Below are 7,600 nucleotides of genomic sequence, written 5' to 3'. Positions count from 1 at the left end.
AAGTTACTCGGAAACACAGATATGAACGCTGCAGTACCTCACTACTGTGCCACGACCTTTTCAAAACTGCCGTTTTTATTTAACTTTTTTTGGAGCGGTATATCCTCTTTCAAAAGAAAAATCCTCTCATTGACACCTTTTGTGAGTTCATACGAAAATATATCCAGCAGATGGAGCAAAAGTGCCATTACAGTGTGTAAACCACATATAAGTTCACTGTGGTGGCATGTGTGGCAAAAGTGTGCACGTTGCTTGTGTCTGTCTTTTAAATGCTCTTTGCAACCATTAACAAATCGTTATAGGTTAGAATAGCATTGATTAAATGCATTTCTGATGCTACAGGCAGAAATCATACGTTCACCTGAAGAGTGACGGAGGCTGCAATCAGTTAAATGTATCCTGAAATGATTTACTAAAATGATCAAACAAACTGAAACACCCAAAACAAACTGTACAGGACTGAAAATAGAAAAATAACAAAAAAGTAGACAGCCCCCTCATGTGCTCTGTGAGTTTACGTATTAGTCATTTATTTCCTGCAGGTGTTCAAAAACACTTTATTAGCGTGCAGCCTTCCATACACACGTCAGTTCCTGTCTTATCTCACCCTGTACAGTGCATGAACTTCATGTAAATGGGCCAGACTATGACTACATTTGGACTCAAATGCTCATGTTCAATACTGTGCACTGTCCCTTCGTTTTACTGTATACATTTTTTTTGTTTTGTTTACTCCGACACAGAAGAGGTTTCTCAATACTCAAATTTCCCCTCCTCGACTCCTCTACTCGAGACTTGGTGCCGCCCACAGGAGATGCGAGCGGAGGAGTAGTAGTGTAGACGGGCCGTAAGGAGGGGAACCGAGGAGAGAGGAGTGGAAGCAGCAGGCGGTTAGAGAAATGAGAACTCCTCTCCTCTGAGCGTTCATTTTAAAGAGACGTCCATTAATGATGACAGGAGGCACAGCAGCTCTCTGATGGACAGAAGTGTTCATGATGGCTTATATATATTTACTTTTGATTCATTGACAGTGCGGTATAATGAGACAATAACAGGCTACAGATGCGGACATATACACACACACACACACACACACACACACACACACACACACACACACACACACACACACACATATATTTATATAAATATATACAATTTGAGAATCAAACAAGTATGAAAGCACTCTCATAATAACGTAACACAATCAGAGACTGGATATCCCCCCCCCCCTCCTTTCTCTGGTCGCTGAAATGGGGAATTGAAATTATGGGCCAAAAGTTGTACAAGTATTAAAAGTAAGCAAAGGACACCAAACCAACTGAGACCCATTTGTCCGCCGCATCTACACACTGTACAACACACACCTACACACTGTACCACACACACACCTACACACTGTACCACACACACACCTACTGCTCCTGAAGCATAATCAGGCTACAGCCGTTGTGCATTTTATTATGTGAAGCACTAAATGGTCTTAGAAAAAAATTGACTCTTTGTTTGTAGATATCTACTAAACTACAGCATACAAATACAGAAAGTAATGTAGTGTAGTGCCGTTAAGAAGGAGTCGGAGGCGGAGTATTTAAGATGGATTTCCACTCTTTATTTTCCATCAAGCAATAGTGATATCAGACATGTACTCAGTGATGAGAGTGAAGTTAGAGTACGTTGCTAGCTCTAGCTTGGCCACCTATATCTCCGGTGTTACACTAAACAAGGTCCGTGTAGGAACTGTGACCCAAAAGTGAATTATGGTTAACTAGAGTCACCACAGTAGACCTGTTATACGGAGTGATATATATTTTACACACTGCTCTGCTTTCTGCACGGAACTCACAGCTGTTCTCACTGTAAACATTGCGTTGCGATGAAAGCAGTTACTAAAATAATATCCAAGGGATGCATGCAGAGCTGTCATTGGCTGAGATAAGTCCGGCCGTGCGTCACGCCCATGGTCACGCCTCCACCGTTCCCGGAAATGCATCCGTGGAGGAGGGTTATGGCTAGAAAGGATCCGTCTTGTGTAAAACTCTCGTGAGAGTTTGGCTGAATGTCACGTGGCTGAATGTTTGCGTTTGGCAGGCAGCCTTTCAGTTACGATCGTTAACATCAGTGGGCCACAGCAAATGATGATGAGAAGCTAAACTATCTATTAATTATGTCAATGACAGGGAGTGTGATTGTTGAAATAGGGTGGTAGCGGTCTTGCTGGTGTTCAAAGAAGAATGACAACACTGTAGATCACCAACACTATGGTTTATTTTTTATTCACAGGCAAGTCAACGTTGTCGCAGTAAAAGTCCCAAGATAGCTCCTGGTGCAATAAAATGTTCCCTTTCAGTGTTTTACTATTATGTCTGATGTTTCTCTATTAATATTGCTGCTGCATTAATGTGTATGTTGCATCATGTTACTGCTGAAGATGTGTTTCCGAGCCGCTCCGATTACAACGAGAGTTACAACGAGAACGTGACGTCATATTTACACTAGACGGATCATTTCTAGCCATAACCGTGGAGGAGCCGCGGAGGATGCATCAGTGTCTCCTCGGTTAGAGCTCCTCCAGAGAGCCTCCTCGATGCTCGATGCTCGGTCCTCGAAGTGTATTTAGAGAAATTAGATGTCCTTCAAAATGGCACGCTGAAATTCATTTCCGGGTCACTACCGGAGGACCGAGGAGTCGAGGAGTCGAGGAGGGGAAATTTGAGTATTGAGAAACCTCTAAAATGCACGAGAGAAGCAACATCTTTATCCTGTGTGTGACAGGAAACAAATCAGTTATTGTCTTTGATATTCTACACGAGCTGCACTGCTAATAAAAAAAAATGGTTTCATGACGGTCACACAGGAAATCCACAAAGGTGCAGAAGGTTGATTCATTTTCACATGTGATGTTGCATCTATCTTCTCTTTTGACAATTGAGGGGTTCACGATGGGGGCTGTTTGTGATCTTAATACTTTTGAACTTTAGGAAAAAGGCTTGCAAAATAAATGCATTAGAGAATACTAGAAATGGAGGATGAAACCCTCTTTAATTGTCACACATGCAGAGCACACAGCACACACAGTGACATTTGACCTCTGCATTAACCCATCCTAGTTCAAACCGGAGAGACGTGATGTATGGAATACATATGTATTGTTACACGTCATGTAAATGAAATGATTGCCATGATAATACAACAGGAGAATGGAATGGTGTTTGGCGATTAGGCCCCGGTTTGCAGGATAATCATTCGGGAGGGAAAGAACCGCTCCGATGAAAGTCCCCGGGGTCTAGACACTGGTGGTGGTGATAAGTAGGTGGGACCGGTCTGGAGGAGGAAGGTTAGCTTTGTCCTGGAGGAGACGGGAGGCGAGAGGGGTGGAGGAGGGTTGCGTGTGGTCACCTGAAATGACAACTGACAGGGAGGAAGAGCAGGCATTTTAAGGATTTTAACCTGTGCAGCAATTTGCTGCTGAGGGGTGACGCCCACATGTTTAATGAGGGGGGAGAGAGCAATAGAGTAACGTGTAAGTGACTCATTGTTAGGTCTTCCTTATTGAACTTGCGCTAAAGCTTTCATTACGAGGAGCAGCGATGTTGTTACCTTGAGTATATATTTTTATTTTGTTATTGTGAATGGACAACTATTTTTTACACATAATCAGTGTGCCAACATGGCATGAAGACACACAGGATCAAACAGCTTCAATCAGACTAATTGAAACTAAAGAGTAATGCTCATTCAAGAAATAAATCTGGTCAAAGTGCACACAGGTTAATTGTCTCATGTGTTTCATAAAGGAAGTTAAGGAGCATTTCTGAGAATAAAAAGCAACCTGAAAAAGTCAAAGCGACACCTGGAAGTGAAACTTAAAGATGGGGTATGTAATTTTGGAGAAACCAGCTCGAGTGTGCTAGAATTTGAAAATATACAACCGGAAAAAATCTGCCCCTTCCTTCAGACTTCCTTACAGAGCCCCCCCTCCAACACACACGAACGCGCACATGACCAATGAGGGCCACGAAGATTAAAGTTGTGCACAGAGATTGGTCGTGGGCATTTTTACAGCCCGGGCCATGGCTTTCCACAGATGAAATTTTTTTTATGGATTTATTGTCAAAGCATTTAATATAATTGCTATCGGGATGTTAAGAGCATTCCATGGAATATAACAAAAAGTGTATCTGAAATAAATTACATACCCCACCTTTAATAACAAAGGCTTGACATTTACCTATCTTTTGTTTTGTCTCTTGTCTCAATGGGGGCTGTTTGTGATTTAAAGTTTTTAAACTACGGCAGAAACAAATTCATTTTAACCAAATGAATAGTTTCAGATTGTAACACACCATTTAGATCCAATATTGTTATCCATTTTAATATCTTAAAATATAGTAAAAATATATATAGTCAATTAAAAAGATTAAAAACATAACAACAAATTAAGCCATTATTTTAACAATAAACGATTCCTCTTAGAGTTTAGGAGGGAGAGAGCAAAGGAGTGTTTGAATGTATTTGTTTCAACCCGGTTGAAGTCTGAGGAGGGTTTTAAATGGAGGAAACTGAAAGTGTTGACATAAAAGGTGGAAACAATCCGACAGGAAAGACTATATGCTTTCTTAAGTAACTGTGTGTTGTAAGGATCCTGCCGAGTTTCCTATCCTGTTATTTTATTGCATAGCATACACGACCACCTTATTGACTGCATAGTAGCACATGCAACACATGTTCAACTATGAAAATGGTCATCATTAAACATTCTGGAGTCTCCCACTCTGACTAACTTAGCTTAAACCAACAGGAGTTGTTCAACAAACACTAATGGGAGAAAAAGTAACGACACAGCTTGAAACAAAAAATAATCAGAGGTATGAGCACTGTCCTCTTTCCTTCAGTTAACCATGCAGGAAGATAATAAATTATGCTCGTTTTTAAGTTCATATTTGTTTTTAGTGCCTCTACTGTGACATGTCTCCATGCTTTAATGTTCAAAAAGCTCTTTGTTTTCTTTTTTCTCATACTGCACTGAAACCAGAGCCCAGTCTGCTCTGATTGGTTAGCTGGCCCGCTCTGTTGTTATTGGTCAACAACTTAGAGATGTCCTGCCTCTGAGATGATCACGTACAATGTGTTGGAGCGCTAGGCGTGCTGATGTCACTATATTACGGAAGTAAACAAAGGAGTCCAATGGAGGCCTTTCAGACATGGAGAGAAATTCTCTCTGGAGGGAACTTCAAGATTTTAGCCTTTGCAGACCATTTACAAAAACCTATGACACACTAAAGGAAAAGGACACCCCCAAAAAGCATCATAGGGCTCCTTGAATGTGTCAGGACTGAAAGCATTTCAATGCATCATCAGATTATGTAACCATCCCTGCTGCTTTTCAGTTAAAGCCTCCAAAGCACATGGGCTCTGATGTTATGACATACTGACCTGCATTGTGGTGACACCACTTTCGAAAACGAGATATGTACAAATCTATTTCTGCAGGTGTTCAAACAGCGGAAAAAGGAGAAGCTTCTCAATCAGCTTTACAATGTTAGCTTTTTATTTATTATCATGAATTATATATGAATAATAAATCTTTCAAAATGAGTTTATTAAATGTATATTGCTATGATGCATTTCCACCATTACCGGTACATGGATGATTCAGCATTGAACTGTCGGTTTAATTGTAGAATTCGTATAACAACGGAGAGAAATAATTTGTTCCTATTTAGACTTAGCAACGTGATGGCAAACACAGGAAATTAGAATAGGACTCAAAAACAGCATGTGGAAATATTTGTTTCCATTTATAAGTATCTGTTTTCTTTCAGTTCCTCAAGAGATCTCCATGGTTTCAAAACTGGGGGTACACACACATTGTAACGCATCTTGTATTCACTATATTTTACTTCACATTTTCATCGAGCAAGACTATTAAAACATATTATTTATGGTAATTGACGTGCACACACAACAGGTAGTGGACACATGAATAATAACTTCAATAGTCAGGAAAGGCTTAGACAGCGGGTTTGGTTTAGTTTTAAAGCAGAAAACAAAACTCAAAGCATCAACACACACCACTGCTTCTGTAGATGGTGTTCAACCAAAAAGCATAGACAGCACCTATACTGATATCAAAATGAAAGAATCCGGTGTCTGAAACCACATGACGCAATTGAAAGACCCATTTCTTCTTAATATTTCACCATAAAATCCTCCTTCTGTGAAACTTGAAACAGTAATGTGAGTGTTTGTGTTGGTTCTAGACCCGTTTTAGCTGTGCTGGGGAAAGTTATTTTTATGAAAAAGGTCCATTTCAGGGCCCTTTATGCTTTTTGGGGTTTTCCCAAAAAACCTCCAGACATTTTCCATTTAGTGTTTATTTAAATTCGATAAACTTAATTCCATTCACACATGTTTATCTAAGATCGGAAAAATAGCTTTCATAGCCAGGTTACATTTCCATCGTCCTCTCTAGCCACAAAAGAAAACACGCCTAGCAAAACAGAAGAGAAGACGAAAGGTGTGAAAAAAAACAGGAACACACGATGCTCGGGAAACAGACAAGACATGTGAAACTCGGCGCAGGTGTCACTTTTGCATACCGCTGTGCAGACACTTAAAACAAAAAAGTGTGATTATAATCTTGAGGTTTTCGAGGCAGTCACTGCGTCTATGAAATGGTTAGTGAAAATCATTCATGTAGAGATTTCACACTGATATGCAATATATAAATACTATCAGCTTTTATTGATAAGACCATTAATAGTGCATTTCCTTCCTCATAAAACCTTTGCAAAGTAAATATTTAAAATCCAGCATTGCTTACTTTGCTATACCAACACATTGAGTAAAGCATCACCTACATGCATGTACATCAACAATTTTACACTGATAAGCAATATAAATAGTAACCCTAACCCATTGAACGTCCATTTTATTCTTCTCTACAGTATGTGCAACATCTATCATATTACCTTAACCTTGTGACATATTCAATCTTTATTTCAGACTCAAGGCCCATATCACATACAAAAAGACAAGACACACATCAATAAATAAAATAAAAAGCTAAACACAAAACAGATAAAAAAACAGATAAAACCATCAAATCAGTCCAATCACAGCCAGCCACACATGCTCACTGTCTGTATAGGCTATTGCGCCAATGTCTCCAAATCATGGAAGAGAGCCGAGTAGAACTCTTCACAGGGTTAATTAAAATCGAGATAACATGATTGTCCGAGTCTTCTAGGCGACACATGAATTTGTACATTAACTTTCTTAAAAGGGCTTGACAAGTAGGTACCCCCAAGTTAACAAACAGCTGGCTGGCACTGTGCCATCTTGGTACCCTCAGCAGCAACCGTAAAGCATCATTGTATGCAACTTTTAGTTTTGTATGCTTCTAGCCTTGTAGTTACTCCACAGGTGAGCTGTGTACAATGCACAGAAAGCTTTCAAAAGTGATACCTTGACATCTACAGAGCACTTGTGAAATGTCCGCATTAATATGTTTGCCTGGGCATACAGTTTGCAGCGTTGTCTATGGATGTCTTTGTCACCTGTGAGATCATCAGAAATATAATGACCAAGGTACTTC

Source organism: Notothenia coriiceps, unplaced genomic scaffold, assembly GCF_000735185.1.
Source record: "Notothenia coriiceps isolate Sejong01 unplaced genomic scaffold, NC01 NC01_scaffold00035494, whole genome shotgun sequence".
Classification (NCBI taxonomy): domain Eukaryota; kingdom Metazoa; phylum Chordata; class Actinopteri; order Perciformes; family Nototheniidae; genus Notothenia; species Notothenia coriiceps.
This window is presented reverse-complemented; position numbering follows the sequence as displayed.